We start from the raw sequence: 17,284 nt of genomic DNA on the forward strand, positions 1-17,284 counted from the left end.
TACTAAATAGTAAAGATGAAAGCCATACAAAATGGGATAAAGTATAGAATAAATTTCCTATTTGTCTCAGCATATTTCCCATTCCACTTCTCCAGAGGGAGTCACTTAATCTCTTTCTTAAGATCCATGATATAATAATCTGTGTGAACGTAATTGTGTTTAAATATATGTATTTTATTCTATAACAAAAATAATAATAAAATTAAAAAAAAAAAAGACAAGACCACCATCAAACTCCTGGAAGAGAACATAGGCAAAACATTCTCTGACATCAACCTTACAAATGTTTTCTCAGGTCAGTCTCCCAAAGCAACAGAAATAAAAGCAAAAATAAACCAATGGGACCTCATCAAACTGACAAGCTTTTGCACAGCAAAGGAAACCAAAAAGAAAACAAAAAGACATCTTACAGAATGGGAGAAAATAGTTTCAAATGATGCAACTGACAAGGGCTTAATCTCTAAAATATACAAACAACTTATACAACTCAACAGCACAAAAGCCAACAACCCAATGGAAAAATGGGAAAAAGACCTGCCTGAATAGACATTTCTCCAAGGAAGATATACAGATTGCCAACAAGCACATGAAAAAAATGCTCAACATCCCTGATTATTAGAGAAATGCAAATAAAAACAACCATGAGATACCACCTCACACCAGTCAGAATGAGCATCATTAATAAGTCTACAAATAACAAATGCTGGAGCGGTTGTGGAGAAAAGGGAATCCTCCTGCACTGTTGGGGGGAATGTAAGCTGGTACAGCCACTATGGAGAGCAGTATAGAGGTGCCTTAGAAAACTATACATAGAACTACCATATGACCCAGCAATCCCACTCTTGGGCATATATCCGGACAAAAATTTCCTTAAAAAAGACACATGCACCCGCATATTCGTTGCAGCACTATTCACAATAGCCACAACATGGAAACAACCCAATTGTCCATGAGAGATGATTGGATTAGGAAGAGGTGGTATATATACACAATGGAATACTACTCAGCCATAAAAAAGAACATAATAATGCTATTTTTAGCAACATGAATGGAACTAGAGACTCTCACACTGAGTGAAGTAAGTCAGAAAGAAAAAGACAAGTACCATATGAATTCACTTTTATCTGGAATCTAATAGATGGCACAAATGAAACTTTCCACAGAAAAGAAAATCATGGACTTGGAGAACAGACTTGTGGTTGCCAAGGGGGAGGGGGAGGGAGTGGGGTGGATTGGGAGCTTGGGGTTAATAGATGCAAACTATTGCCTTTGGAATGGATTAGCAATGAGATCCTGCTGTAGCACTGGGAACTATGTCTAGTCACTTATTTATTTTTATTTTTTATTTTTTTCCTTTTCTAGGGCCACTCCCGCAGCACATGGAGGTTCCCAGGCTAGGGGTCGAATCAGAGCTGCAGCTGCCGGCCTACACCACAGTGGGATTCGAGCCACGTCTGCAAGCTACACCATAGCTCATGGCACCTACACCACAGCTCACGGCAATGCTGGAACCTCAACCCACTGAGCCAGGCCAAGGATCGAACCCACAACCTCATGGTTCCTAGTCGGATTTGTTAACCACTGACCCATGATGGGAACTCCTGTCTATTCACTTATGATGGAACATGATAATGTGAGAAAATAGAATGTATACGTGTATGTGTAACTGGGTCACCATGCTGTACAGTAGGAAAAAAAATTGTATTGGGGAAAATAACAATTAAAAATTAAAATTAAAAAAAAACGATGATGTGGTGCATACATACAATGGAATACTACTCAGCCACAAAAGAGAACAAAATAATGCCATTTGCAATGACATGTATACAACTGAAAATTCTCATACTAAGTGAAGTAAGTCAGAAACAGAAAGACAAATATCATATGATATCATATATCTGGAATCTCATAATATGGCACAAAAGAACCTATCTTAAGAAAAGAAATAAACTTATGGACAGACATGGAGAAAAGACTTGTGGTTGCCAAGGGGCAGAGGGAGGAAGTGGGAAGAACTGGGAGACTGGGGTTGGTAGATGCAAACTGTTGCATTTGGAGTGGATAGGCAATGAGATCCTGCTGTATAGCACAGGGAACTGTATCTAATCACTTGTGATGGAACATGGTGGAGGATAATGTAGGGAAAAGAATGTGTGTCTTTTTTGTTTGTTTGTTTGTTTGTTTGTTGCTATTTCTTGGGCTGCTCCTGCGGCATATGGAAGTTCCCAGGCTAGGGGTCCAATCGGAGCTGTAGCCACCGGCCTACGCCAGAGCCACAGCAACGCGGGATCTGAGCCGCGTCTGCAACCTACACCACAGCTCACGACAACGTCGGATCCTTAACCCACTGAGCAAGGGCAGGGATTGAACCGGAAACCTCATGGTTCCTAGTCGGATTCATTAACCACTGCGCCATGACGGGAACTCCCAGAATGTGTGTATATGTGTAGCTAGATCACTTTGCTATACAGCAGAAATTGCCAGAACATTGTAAATCAACTATAATAAAAATTTTCTTAAAAATAAATAAAAGTAATTATACTGAGTTTTTATCTGTCAACCCAATCATTTTAACAACTATGAACTTGGGGAAAATGAAATGTATCAGTGAAACCTTTTAATGAAAGTATGTAACTTAACTTAAATGTTTCACTGATACATTTCATTTTCCTTGAGTTTATATTGTCTTTTTTTGCCCAAGAACATGTTCTTATTTCATTCAAAATGCTCATGAGAAACAGGGGTGTGGTGGTTCCTGTTTGGTTCTTCTCCTTGATATTAGATCTATTTCCAGATCTAAATCATTGGAAGAACATGAATCTGTACCACTATAAGTTTACTAACACATGCAGATTTTAGCGTAGACCAAAATTACGAGTGTTACAGTGCTTGATATATGTTTTGCCTGATCAATTCTTACTTTACCTAGCTAGAGCTTGGCAATAATGTTTTTTCTTTGCAGGAATTTTGTTTTGGGGGAAAGGCTATTTTTTTTTTTTTTTCTTTTTCAGCTGCTCCTGCAACATATGGAAGTTCCCAGGCCAGGGATCAAATCTGAGCTGGAGCTACAACTTATACCACAATTGTGGCAACACCAGATCCTTAACCCACTGCACCGGACTGGGGATTGAGCCAGTGCCTGCACCAAGAAAAGCCAGATCATTAACACACTGCGCCTTTCCAAGAGAAAGGCTATTTAACAGGAGAAATTTTCAGGAAAAAAAAAAATATATTTGTAGTTTTTTTATTGGATAAAATAAGCACCCTCAAAATAAATTAAAACATAAATAAATACATATATTTCAAACAAGTTAGGTCTCATCTAAAAGTATGCTAGAATGTACTAAGTGTGACTAGCCCAAGACTGGTCTGATCTTGAGTGTAGTATTTAAAAATCATAGCCAAAATGGCATCATTTCTCATTTCTGATATAAGACATCTTAGGTCATCAGGGGCCAAATATAGTCCATGTTGTAATTGCAGATGACCGCAAATAATTTCCCCTCCCATTTGAATGTCTCTCCCTACCTTTCTTTTCCCTGCTTCCAAAAGGCCCTGAGAATCAATTTATTTTACAGAAATTATTTTATAGAATGTTATACTGAACTTAGAAAGAATACTCTTACCTCGTTTTTAAAACTTGTCTTTATTTTTTCTTTTGACTCCACCAAGAGTCCACATAACCTAATGCAAGTTGACCTGTTCATTGAGTGGCTAACAATGGTATCCCACCAAGAAAGTTAGACAAATGGCTATTAGCAGTAACATTTGGTCTCTGGGGGTTGAACTTCACTGCATTTGCTGTCCTCACCATGTCATCAGCTTGCAGACTCTGGCCTTTCAAACCTTTACAATCTTTTATTTTTCTTTTTTTCCTTTTTATGGCCATACCTGCAGCATACAGAAGTGCCCAGGCTAGTGGGTGAATCAGAACCACACCAGTGACCTACTCGACAGCCACAGCAACACCGAATCTGAGCCGCATCTACCACCTACACAGCAGCTTGTGGCAATGCCAGATCCTTAACCCACTGATGAGGCCAGGGATCGAAACTGCATCCTCATAGTGACAATGTTGGGTCCTTAACCCACTAAACCACAATAGGAACTCCTAAACCTTTACAATCGTGTTTTTATACAAAACAAGGTTTCTCAAGTCAACTCTGACTCCTGGGGCCATAAGAAGAGTACATTTGCTAAATGGCTTGGTCCGCCGGCAAAAACAAAACAATGTGAAAGAAACAAGTCAAAACCCCTCTATTATATAAAGTTATTACTAGTACTAAAACATCACCCATTTCTCAATCTCTCTCAACCTTTCCCATTTTCCCTTATTAGGCACGGAATCTTGGTCAAGACAAAGAACAGAACATACTTTGCAAAGCCTCTTTTTCAGTCGAAAGAAAAACACTTTTCATTGGATTCAAGATCATAGTCTTAAACACATGAGGCACATTTCAAAAATATTTTCCTTTTTGATAAGAATTTGCTAATCCTATTCCTTGTTTCTGTCAATATCTAATGGCCAAGAAAATATTGACCAAAGTTCCCTAGAGACACATGTTGGAAAATGAGACACAATTGAAATCTGTTCACTCTTGCTTAAGTAAAGTATAATCATATATCATTTATGAAAGATCTAGTATGTGCCCAGCTGGGATTATCCACTGTTGGGAGATGGAACAGCTGCCCAAGGCTCCTCAGTGTTCTCTGCTGGAACCTCGAAGCTACTAACCCAGGACTGCAGTCTCCAGATGCCACTCACTTTCAACTACTTGGATTTATTCTTTCTTTCTTCTCTTCTACTTTCTTTCTTCCTTTTTTCCTTCATCTGTCTTTCTTTCTTCCTTCATCTTGCTTTCCTTCTTGCCATGCCCAAGGCATGCAGAAGTTCCGGGGCCAGAGATCAACCCCGAGCCACAGCAGGGACTGTGCCAGATCCTTAACTCACTGCATCACAGGAGAACCCCTTTTTGTCTATTGTTTTATTAGCTTTTACGCTCTGCAACTTTATTCTCTTTTATTATTTTTATCTAGCCACTGATCAACTTATAACTAAGTTTCTCTCCTTGATCTTATTAACATTAGTTGGACAGAGAAATAACAAGATTGCTTCTAGGACTTGATGGTTGACAGATGGGTTAGGAATAAGACTGATGGGGTTTGACTCGGATCAGCCATTTAGCGTGAGCCCTTGGACAAGTTACCTGAATGCTCTCTGTGCCTCAATCAGCACTTCTATAAAGTGGAGATGATAATAACAGTATCCACTTTTTTTTTTTTTTTTTTTTTTTTTGTCTTTTTAGGGCTGTGCCCTCAGCATATGGAAGTTCCCAGGCCAGGGGTTGAATCAGAGCTGTAACTGCCAGTCCACACCACAACCACGGCAACACTGGCTCCTTTTCTTTTTTTTTTTTTTTTTTTTTTTTTGCTTTTTAGGGCTGCACCCACGGCATATGGAGGTTCCCAGGCTAGGGGTTTGTGAGCTGCATCTGTGACCTACACCATAGCTCACGGGAAAGCTGGATCCTCAACACACTAAGCGAGGCCAGGGATCAAACCTGCATCCTCGTGGATGCTAGTCAGATTCATTTCTGCTACACCACAATGGGAACTCCAACACCAGATCCTTTAACCCACCGAGCAAGTCCAAGGATCAGACCTGCATCCTTATGGATACTAGTCGGATTCTTAACCTCTGAGCCGCAAATGGAACTCCCAGTATCATATCCACTTCTTAAGATAAATGTGAAAATTGGAGTTCCCGTTGTGGCTCAGTGGTTAACAAACCCGACTAGCATCCATGAGGATGTGGGTTTGATCCATGGCCTTGCTCAGTGGGTTAAGAATCTGGCATTGCTGTGAGCTGTGTTGTAGGCTGCAGATGCAGCTCAGATTCCAAGTTGCTGTGGCTGTGGCGTAGGCCGGCAGCTACAGCTCCAACTGGACCCCTAGCCTGGGAACTTCCATATGCCTCAAATGTGGCCCTAAAAAGTCAAAAGACCAAAAAAACAAACAGAAAAAGATAGTGTGAAAATTAAATGGGATAATACTTGTGCCTAGGGAATTAACATGTAAAAATTGGGGGTGATTCTCATTATTGATTCTACTCTATCTTATTACCTCCTATATGGCAACCCTTGAATAAATGTCTTCTCAGTTTCTCTTTAGGCACCCAAACATGCAAAACTCTCACACACCTACTCAGCCTTTGAGACCCAGCGTTACCTCCTCTGTGATCCATTCTGACGTTTTCAATTGCCCACTTGTCTGTAACCAATGGCAACTCACTCCAGTGTACTATGGTTATTTGCTTGCATGCACCACCCCATAAACAGGTGGTATCTTCCTAGAAAGTGGGGGTGGTCCTTCCCATCCTGGATCCCAGTGCCTCATGGGGTTTGAGGCTAATCAGTTTTCAGCAACTATTATTCATTTAGTAAGAATCAAGGAGAAGGTTTCTCTTGGAAGACTGATACTTCATTTTGTTAAAAAGACAACTATAATAAGGAAATCGTATATTAGGTCTACTTTGCCCAGCAAGTATTTCAAAAATAAAATCCCACAGTTGGGTATTTTCAACTTGGTCCCCACATAAAAAAACATCTCTTTCCCATACAATTTATAATCAATACAATTATCTTTTAGAAACCTGAGAAATCATATGGGAACTATTGACTTATTGATGTTTCTGCTTTTGTTTTTGTTTTTTTGCTTGTAAGTTGGGAATCTAGTCAAGTTGTTGGAAGGCCACAAAAGTTTGGCACCAGCCTACAGGGTTTTAAGTTGGAAATGTCCTGTTGGGATGGATATGGTTTCTGCAGCATGGTAGATATTTGGCCCCTTAAGTTTTCAGAAATGGTGTGGTAGACAGGAGACATAAACTTCTCAATTCTGAGTCATTCAGAAGTTAACTGAAAACTCAGGCTTATTCAATGGGTGAGTGGATTTTGTGTGTTCCGCAAGTTTCGAACATTGAGTGCAAGTTTTATTTCCTAAACAAATTATGTGAGGATTTATATGAGGGATGGAATTTAACAGACATCTGAGAAATGAACTTATCAGTGATATGAGCCCTGTATGAGAGAAAGCTTGAATGAGAATATTGATAAACAACATATGGCTTTACACTGAAACGATTATAGGCCCGATTATCATACCTTGTTTCCTGACTAAGATATGATTTCAAAGAGATTTTTCTCTCTCCAACTAAGAAAAACAACTGTAGTGAAAGGCTTGAGATATCACAGAAATGCTGACGCTGGAAAGATAGTTGAGATTTCTTGAACTTCTTGTTTGTCAAAAGAGGACCAGAGAAGTACAGCAACTTGTCTGAGGTCACACAGTTACTTTTCTCCAGAGCTACTGTAATAATTTCCTCAGTGAGGTTATTTTTTTGTTTGTTTTTGTTTGTTTGTTTTTTCAGGGTTAGGCCTGTACCTGCAGAATATGGAAGTCCCAGGCCAGGGGTCGAATAGGAGCTGCAGCTACAGGCTTTTGCCACAGCCACAGCAACACCGGATCTGAGCCGCGTCTGAGACCTACCCCACAGCTTGTGGCAATACCAGATCCTTAGCCCACTGAGCCAGGGGAGATGTCGAACCTGCATCCTCACAGACACTATGTGGAGTTCTTAACCCACTGAGACACAATGGGAACTCCTCCAGCCTTAGCAAGTTTTTGACATGATTGTGATAAACTGGATTCTGCATTTCCCCAGAGTTGGCTATTTCAAGATATTCTACCTTCCTGACCTCCCAACTTCTTTGAGGTAAGAACTTCTTTCAGGTCAAGGTAAGACCAGAGAGTCCAGCAGAAAATAAGGTACAAGTGAAAACTAGAAAACTTGGCAAGTCAGACTCACACAACTTGACAGAGTGGACTTTGCCTGAAAACAAAATCACGTGCTTTGTCACAAATGGTCTTGTCAGCAAGGTGGAGCGGGGAAGAGAGTGTGGGTTTTGAAACAAGATGGAACTGGTTTGCCATCCCGGTTCTGGCTGGTATTAGTGCTATAGCCTTGGACCAGGCATCTCACCTCAGCTGCTACCTCTTCTGGAGACAAAGAAAATATCTATCTAGCAGGGGATTGAAAGGATTTTATTTGTAATGACAATTAAGAAGGGCTGACCCACACTTTAATTTTAATCTCATAAAGACTTAAGAGGTGTTACTAATACTCCACTTTCCTGAGTTGGAGGGATCTAAGACCAGAGACTTTGGTGAGCTGGTTCCAATCACAAGTGAGGGATGACCAGGGATTTGAATGAAAGGATGTTTGGCTCCAAAGCCTCAGCCACTGCAGTGTCTCAGGACTGGTATAAAGATGAGCCAAGGGCCTGGTATGCTGCCTGGCACTGCATCAAATAGTGGTTGGTCTGATGAAGCCATGGAGTCAGAAAGTGGCCACTTGCTTGCAGCCCAACAATGGTGAAGGCTGAAATGGTCAAGATGAAACAGGTGGACTTAAGAGATGGAAAGTCCTAGGAAGACAAGATAGACCCAGAGACATGTGGCCACAGGGCATTGGCGCCAGCCCTGTGTGGCAATCACTCTCCTTTTCTTCTCTTCAGCTGGACCTCTCATGCTTTCCTCCATGCCAACACCTGTTCATTTGGGGCCCTCCCAAGCCACCTATGACCAAATGCCTCAAATGTTTTGTGTAAATATTTCAGCCCTAAAATGAACTAGTTTTCAACCTATGAACAAACATCTCCTCTTAATCATCCACAGTGAAGCCTCCTGAAGGCTGAGACTTTTTGCCATCCCATGCCTGCCCAAATAAGCGACTGCATTGCCCCTAAGATGACATAAATTACTCAGTTACAGGCACTTAACATTAAGAAAGATTTTGGAAGCAAAATAATCAAAATGTTTCCACCTTCCCCGTGCCAGATTCCACAACCTCTCCAAGAATCCCAGCTGTAGAGTACCCCTGCAAGGCCAAAGGAACTGCCCGGAGTCCCAGCCCCACCAGGCTTCCTTGGGAAACCCCAACAGGGCAGTTTCCTCTGAGGTGTGATGAAACAGGGTGGGGCTTGTTTGCTGGGTCTTGTGTCTTTACCTGCATAACTCATATATCAAAGCAAGTGTCATCCCAATTTGGGGGTTGGTGAGTGGAGAAGAATGGACAATCTCTGGACCTGTTTGACATCTTTTTTTTTCCAACTGCACCTACAACATATGGAAGTTCCCTGGCCAGGGATCAAATCCAAGCTGGAGCTTACACCACTTACACCACAGCTGCAGCAATGCCAGATCCTTAGCCCACTGCTCTACAGTGGGGACGCCTCATTTGACTTCTTAAAAGCATTTGGCAAAACCTTTTCAACTACCTTCTCAGCCTGCCACACACCCTCCTCTGCATAAATTCATTGGTGGCAGTTTTGATCTATTGTTAAGGTGCAGATTTGATTTCTGAAACCAACTAAATGTGACTTGGAGTCAGGTTGAGTTGAGAAGGTAGAAGGCCAGGTTGAAGAAGGGAATGTCAAGGTAAATGAAAGACTGTGACCTCATTTAAGGCCATATTATATATCCAGCCTTTAGCATAGGGCTCAAAAGAAAACAGGTGCTCAAGGAGTTCCCATGTGGCACAGTGGGTTAAGGATCTGGTGTTGTCATTGCTATGGCGAGGATTTGATCCCTGGTCCTGGAACTTCTGCATACTGTGGGCACAGCCAAAAAAAACAAAAACAAAAAATAGGGGCTCAACTGAAAAAAAGAAATTGGGGTAGGTAGGATGAAATGCAACTTCTACAAAAAAGAGCCCTGAAAGTCACTGATGCATTTTCTAAGAATGTTCAGCTCTCCCAGGGGAAGTCTGATCAATAATGCCCATTTCTGGTGAATAAGTTTGGGGCGTGATGGCCCTGCGGGATGCCCACCGGGTCCTGTCCATAGCCCTTGTGGACTCTGGAACCAGTCCATTCTGACTTATATCAGAGCTACTCATGAAACGACTTCTTTCTCCTGCTGTTTTTAGAGGTCACTGACCCCTCACTAACCTAGTGCCACATCTTCACACAGTGGGAGTTAAACATTTGCAGAACAAAAGCTTGCAGCGGAAAACAAAAATCCTTTCCTATCCCGAGTGTCCAGGGTACAACTCTGGGAAGCAAGTATTCTCTGAGACCCACCCTTTTATCTGTCTCAATCCAGACACAGGATCCAAACTAGCAAAGGGGGTAAACAATCCACCAAAGCACACGACCCCAAGGCTGAATGCTGGTTATAGTTGCAGAGAAGTTTATTAAAATAGTTTATGCTTTGAAATTGTTTTGAAAGGTCCCCCATCATCATTGATCTTAGCTTTCGCCCTACTATCCTAAACTGCTAAACAAATACCATCCTCCAAAGTCTCTCTCCTCAGCATACCCACGGCTTACACTGTCCTAAAGATGAAGTTTCTTTTTCTTTTTTTTTTTTTTTTTTAATGAGAGTTGCAATGTTTACTTCAGGTTCTCCCTTTGTTTGTTTGTTTTTCTTTTTTTTTTGCCACACAGGCAGTACGCAGGAATTTCTGGGCCAGAGATTGAACCTATGCCGCATAGCAGTAACCAGAGCCATAGCAGTGAGAACGCAGGAGCCTCAACCCACTAGGCCCTCAGAGAACTACCTATGAAGTTATCAAAAGCAGTAAAAGCTAATGATTGTCTCTAGAGTTTAAAGTTTCCCACCAAAGGCCACACGGGAGGTTCTAGGTTTGAATTTGAACCAAATGAGAGATGATATGAAGATTCAGGAAAAATTCCAGTGAAGGATTTCATGAAGAACGTCACCATGCTGCAGAGCAGCCAAAAAAGAAAAAAAAAAAAAAAATGTTGCCACACTTGGTCACTTATATACATTAGGAGTAAAAGCCACCAACTTATCAAAAAGGTTTAATTCTCATCTCACAAACAAGGAGACTGAGGCTCAGAAATGTTGAGTACTTGCCTAAGGTCACACAGCTTGGTAGCGGTTGAGCCAGGGCTCAATAGCCAGCTGACATCTGCCTCCTTCCAGTTCACTGTGATGTCTCCCTTATTAGAAGCCTGATGCACATGTTGAAGAGAATTGGACATGTGTAACCAATGCAGAAAACAGGACCGGTCCATCGCCCTGAGGAAGGGCTAAAAGGTCAGGTTTTACCTCTGCTCAGAGGACTGGGCCCTCCTGGGCTTCCAGGTCCTCCTTTTCCAGACAGAAAACACAGTGACCTACTTTGCAGGACTCTCCAAAGCAACCATTATTAAAAACAAAAACAAAAACTACAAAAACAAAGCCTTTGGCCAAGAAACCAAGAAGACAATGAATCTGTGGAACACGACAGGTGCTGCTCTGAACCAAATCTCAAACATGGAAAAATGACAGGGCCCGAGTTTCCTGTCCAGCATTCCCCTGCGGATACCTTCCATATGTGACATTTCTCTTTGAAATCACTGAAATCTTCGATCTGGAGAGGAGGCGCAGAGAGATGGAAACATCTAGCCCAGCCCCAAGGTGTGCTCAAGACATGTAGCTTTTAGGAACCCCTCGCTCCTCCACCTGCCTTTATTTAGCCAGAAGGAAATGAAGGGATCCGATTCTAATTCATTGATTTCTCTCTCTCTCTTTTTTTTTTTTTGTCTTTTTAGGGCCGTAACCATAGCATACGGAGGTTACCAGGCTAGGAGTCAAGTTGGAGCTACAGCTGCCAGCCTACGCTACAGCCACAGCAATGCCAGACCTGAGCCTCATTGGTGACCCACACCACAGCTCACGGCAGCACAGGATCCTCAACCTACTGGGCAAGATCAGGGATCGAACTCATGTCCTCTGGATACTAGTCGGGTTCATTACCACTGAGCCAAGATGGGCACTCCTGATCTCTCTTATAATCAGCCTTATGAAGACTGGAGAGACAGTGAACAGCAGGGCAGGGAAACAGGCTTTCTGACCCCAGAGTTTTCCATCTTCTCCCTCCTCCAGACGCAAGCAAGACCCACTCTGAACTTTCCTCCTACGTCAACATTTTAAAAGACCACATTTAAAAAAAAAACCCAAACTTACTGTTCAGGGGTTCAACAAGCGAAGTCCAAAGTCAAGGAGACAGTCTCTCTCTTTTGTAAAAAAACACCATATGCTGTTAGGTGGCCTGGGAGACTCACTGGGCTGTTATTAATAACTGGCTTGGAGCTTACGGAAGAAACATGAGCCAAGCTGTCACGGGAGGAGGCGAGTGGAGAGGAACTGACAGACACAGGTGGGATAAATTATGACAAAAATATATTTGGGCCCACACAGGAGCACAAACAGCCCCTGATGAGGGGCTCAGCCCCTCCACAATAGACCCTTATGTCAAAGTTCTAAGAGTTCAACAGTCAACTCTCAAAAAACTCTGTTTCACTCTCTTGAAAAACATCATGACTCATCTATGCTACCCTTTGTCCATCTGAGCAATTCTTTTCCAGGGATATCTGAATAACTTCTCAAATTATACATATTGGCCTTGTTTCCTTGGACTTCCCGCTGTTTTTAAAATATATAAACAAATGGATTTTCAAATACACATTAGCAACTTGTTGAGGGTAGTTTACCTGTGAGCCTATCAGTCTCTCTCCCTTAATGATCCCAAAATCATTCCTGCAAAAAAGTGTGTGTGTGTGTGTGTGTGTGTGTGTGTGTGTGCTGGGGAAGGGGCGGGCCTTGTGATTGTGTCATACATAACAGGGAACCTGTCCAATTCAAGTCCGAAGAATGGAAGTAGAGTCATGACCTGGCTCCTGGTTTGCAGCCAGTCTCCCCTTGTGAAAAACTTTATTTCCAAAAATCCCAAGTCTATGCCTCCCCTCCCCCAACCATGGACATCAAATTGTTCAGAACCAGCCACAACATGTCTTTGGACCTAAATGATATTAAACAATAGCTCTGGGTCTGTCTGAAGCGTTAAAAAGAAAACTGAGAATCGGACAAAAGTTATTGGACAATATAAAGATACAAAACTGAAAGGAACAAATGCTTGTCAAGTTGTGTCATTCTCAAGGATCCAGCTGCTTGTCACCCTGGCTCAGGCCTGATAACTATTCCTTTCTCAACTCAGTGCTGGGGGCAGTGGGGAGGCCAGAACCTCTCACAGCAAACCTCTCACAATGAGTGTGTTCTGTGGCGGGGGGTGGGGGTTGGGGGAGGAGTGTTGTTAAAATGAGAAAGTAATACACCAGTGACCAGTGGCCACCAGTTTAATAAAAGCAGGAGACAGAGTAGGGTAGGTACAGGGCTTTAGTCTTTCTTTTTTATTTAAAATGTTTTAATTATGTCAAGTATTTTTCTTAAAATATTCACAATTTTAGCATTTTCATTGTCTTTCTAGTTGCCAAAGTTAAGAATCAGCATAAACTACAGAACAGAAACAGACTCATAGACAGAGAGCAGACTTGTGGTTGCTCAGGGGGAGGGAGTGGATGGAGGGGAGTTTGGGGTTAGCAGATGCAAACCATTACATTTATAAAGGATAAGCAATGAGGTCCTGCTGTATAGCACAGGGAACTATATACAATCACTTGTGATAGAACATGATGGAGGATAAAGTGAGGAAAAGAATGTGTATATATATATATGTATGTGTATATGTATGGTTGGTTCACTTTACAGCAGAAACTGACAGGACATTGTAAATCAACTATAATGAAAATAACAAGCAAAACAAAAAAGAATCAGCATCAAGAAACAAAACAAAAAAAGCAAAAACAATTTTTTTGGAAAGAATCAACATCATACTTGAGGGATATCACCCCTAGATCTCACATATACAAATTTTTAAAATTATAGTTGATTTAATTGAAAGGTCTTTATTTAAAAAAATATTTTTCATACTGACCAGTTTTCAAAGATTGACAGTCCACAGAGTGCATGTATTTTTACAGGCCATATTCATGTACTATTGTCGACATATGTATCGCAGAACACAAATAGAAATGTTCAAAAGATGGAAGTTTAACATGGACATTCTAACACTGTCTTAGCACTCCTCCTGTGTCATTTTCGTCTTTTTGCCATTTCTTGGGCCGCTCCCGTGGCATGTGGAGGTTCCCAGGCTAGGGGTCTAATCAAAGCTGTGGCTGCCAGCCTACACCAGAGACACAGCAACACAGGATCCGAGCTGAGTCTGCAACCTACACCACAGCTCACGGCAACGCCAGATCCTTAACCCACTGAGCAAGGGCAGGGACCGAACCCGCAACCTCATGGTTCCTAGTCGGATTCGTTAACCACTGCGCCACGACGGGAACTCCTCGTGCGTCATTTTTACTGGTCTCCGGTGCATGAACACCCCAGTCTGCAGATGATTAGGGAGTAGGTCAGAGCCTTCATTCCACCACTTCTTAATTCTACAAGTGGAACTGTCTCCCTCCAAAAGATGGGTTTGGGTCTAACCCTGCACCTGTGAATGTGACTGTAATTGGATGTAGGGCCTTGCTGATGTAATCAAGTGGAGCTGAGTCAGACTGGATCAGAGTGGGCCTTAATCCAATGGCTGCTATCCTCACAGCAGAGGGAAACTTGGACAGAGTGAACGCCACGTGACGAAGATGCTCGCCAAGGAATGCCAAGGGTCACTGGCAGCAACCAGAGCTACGCAAAGGCCAGGAAGTGTCCTCCCTGAGTGACTTCAGAGACAGATGGCCTTGCTGACTCCTGGATTTTCTTTCCAGTTTCCAGAACCGAGACAACAGATGTCTGCTGTTGTAACTCACCAAGTCTATGGCCATTTGCACGGTGGCTTTAGGAAAAGTACACACTAGCCCTGTGACGTTTGCCCAGGGACATCAGGCATGTTATTTACTCTCTTGGTGTCTCAGTGTCTTCAGCTGTAAAATGGCAATTACAACCTCCACATACCTCATCAGATTATTTTGAGAAATAAGTGCCAGAAGGAGTATGGTGGCCTCCACGTGGACAGGTAAGCAATAGCTCACACTCACTGGGCCTTGAACACATGAGGCTGGGGCTGGCCAGCTTCGGCAGAGCAGCCCTTCAAAAACTCACAACTCAGAAACTCACCATCAGGGTGGGGGCTGGGGGAGGTGGAGAGCAGCTGCAGGGGCTGACAGCGTGGAAGAGCACCTGAGTCCTGGGCCCCTAGAAAAGAGCTGGGTACAGGGATCCCCACCCTCTGTGTTCCAGGAAAAGCCTTCCTGCACAGAACCACCCTTCCTCAAGTGGCTTTGATGAGACTGGAGGATGACTCCCTTGTTTACCCAGGACAAGGCCAAACACAGGCTCTCAGTTCCCATTCTCTGTGTCATCAACGACCAGCCCAACTGTTTGTTCCCACCGACCAATCTGGACAAGATGCTCCCAAGTTGCCTTGACCAAACTCAACTCAGGCTTCTCCTTTCCAGGCAGGCCCTGTCCTCTGACCCACCTTCAACCTGAGCCAGCCCTGGAATGCGCAATAGCCTTTCCTTAACGACCTCCTCAAAGGAACTGACCACAAAGAAAGACCTTCCCTGGTCTAGTCATAAACCTGCCCACCCCATGGCCAACATCCAGTTCTTTCTAGCTTTCTTTACTCTTTTTTTTTTTTTTTTTTGTCTTTTGTCTTTTGTTGTTGTTGTTGTTGTTGCTATTTCTTGGGCCGCTCCCGCGACATATGGAGGTTCCCAGGCTAGGGGTCGAATCGGAGCTGTAGCCGCCGGCCTACGCCAGAACCACAGCAACGCGGGATCCGAGCCGCGTCTGCAACCTACACCACAGCTCACGGCAACGCCGGATCGTTAACCCACTGAGCAAGGGCAGGGACTGAACCCGCAACCTCATGGTTCCTAGTCAGATTCGTTAATCACTGCACCACGACGGGAACTCCTTTTTTTTTTTTTTTTTTTTTTTTTTTTTTTTTTTTTTTTTGCCTCACCTGCAGCATGTGGAAGTTCCTGGGCCACGGATCAAACCCTGGGCCACAGCAGCCCCATCCTTAATCACTAGGCCACCAGGGAGCTCCTACTCCTTTTGAATGAAAGAAAAGGCTATTTTCCTGTCCAATCTTGAGATCCTTGCAGATCTGGTTGTCAATGTGTTCTCAATTTTGCAGTAGGCCCCCCTTCCCTATATTTTAAGTCTTTTTGTATTTTGCTAAGACTTTCGAAAATGCATGTATGTATCAAAAACTTTAGCACCTTGACCCTTTCTAAGTGTGTGATTCAATCGCATTAAGTACGCTCACGTGGTTGGGCAAGAGATGGCCAGAACCTTCTCCTCTTGCAGCGCTGAAGCTCTCATATGCATTAGAGAACCCCTGCCCTCTGGTCCTCTTCCCCCACGCCCAAGTTCTGGCAACCACCAACCACAGTGTTTTCAAAGAATCTCCACTTACCTAAATCTGGGTTTGTCTTCCCTGACAGTCTTCAGGTGCTGCGTCTCAGACTGAGGGCCAACCATCCTTCATAGCACTCTGTCTTCACCCAGGTGTTCGCGGTGGCTTCTCTAACCGTCTGTGTCCCGGGGCTGGGGACTCCCAACAGGGAGCCACTGGACATCTGTGCTCTGTCACAGCACACTGAGGAGTTACATGGACCTCCTCTTTCAGGCAAAGAGATTTTTCTCTGGCTCTTTTTCCAAGCCTCGTCTGTTTCTCCTTTGTTCCTCTAGTGGAGATTTTTCAATCAACTTCCCTCAGATCCTCAATGGAGGCTTGAATGAAGGAAGCTTCTGTGGCTTGGGCTTGAGTGGGGAGCCCTGGCGCAGGAACCCAAGGAGGATTATCTTTCCTGTCTTCTTTAAGGTCCTACATCTGATTTAATGATCTAAGCCAAGGTTACTAACCGTACTAGTTTCCTAGCACTGGCATGACAAAATACCACAGCTGGATGGCTTAAAACAACAGATAGTTGTGGTCTCAGAGTTCTGGAGGCTACAAGTCAGAAATCAAGGTGTCGGAGTTCCCATTGTGGCTCAGTAGGTTAAGAACCTGACATGGTGTCCATGACAATGTGGGTTCAATCCCTGGCCTTGTTCATTGGGTTGAGGATCCAGCGTTGCCACAAGCTGTGACATAGGTGGAAGATTCGGCTCGGATCCAGTGTTGCCGTGGCTGTAGCGGAGGCCAGCAGCTTATTGATTTGACCCCTAGCCCAGGAACTGCTGTATACAGCAGGTTCAGCCGAAAGAGAGAGAGAAAGAGGGAGGGAGGAAGGGAGGAAAGAAATCAAGGTGGCAGCAGGGCATCCTCCCTCTGCAGGCTCCAAGGGAAGACCTTTTCTCACCCGGTCCTGGCATTTGGTGATGGTCTGCAGTTCTTGGCAGGCGTTCCATGGTTTACAGC

General features: G+C 43.4%; 1 protein-coding gene across 5 annotated transcripts in view; it reads right to left on the reverse strand.

Moving 5' to 3' along the window:
- MRLN (myoregulin) overlaps nt 1–16,693 on the reverse strand; it is a 28,062-nt gene extending 11,369 nt beyond the window's left edge. The window contains exon 1 of one of the 5 annotated variants that reach the window (XM_021072068.2): nt 16,337–16,570. The gene's annotated coding sequence lies outside the window, so the exon portion shown is untranslated. 5 annotated transcript variants of the gene reach the window in all.
- Nucleotides 16,694–17,284: the final 591 nt, after the last annotated feature.

Source organism: Sus scrofa, chromosome 14 (assembly GCF_054392235.1).
Source record: "Sus scrofa isolate SSC_HxYL_T2T_F1_AM1 chromosome 14, Sscrofa_HxYL_maternal_Yorkshire_Landrace_v2.0, whole genome shotgun sequence".
Lineage (NCBI taxonomy): Eukaryota > Metazoa > Chordata > Mammalia > Artiodactyla > Suidae > Sus > Sus scrofa.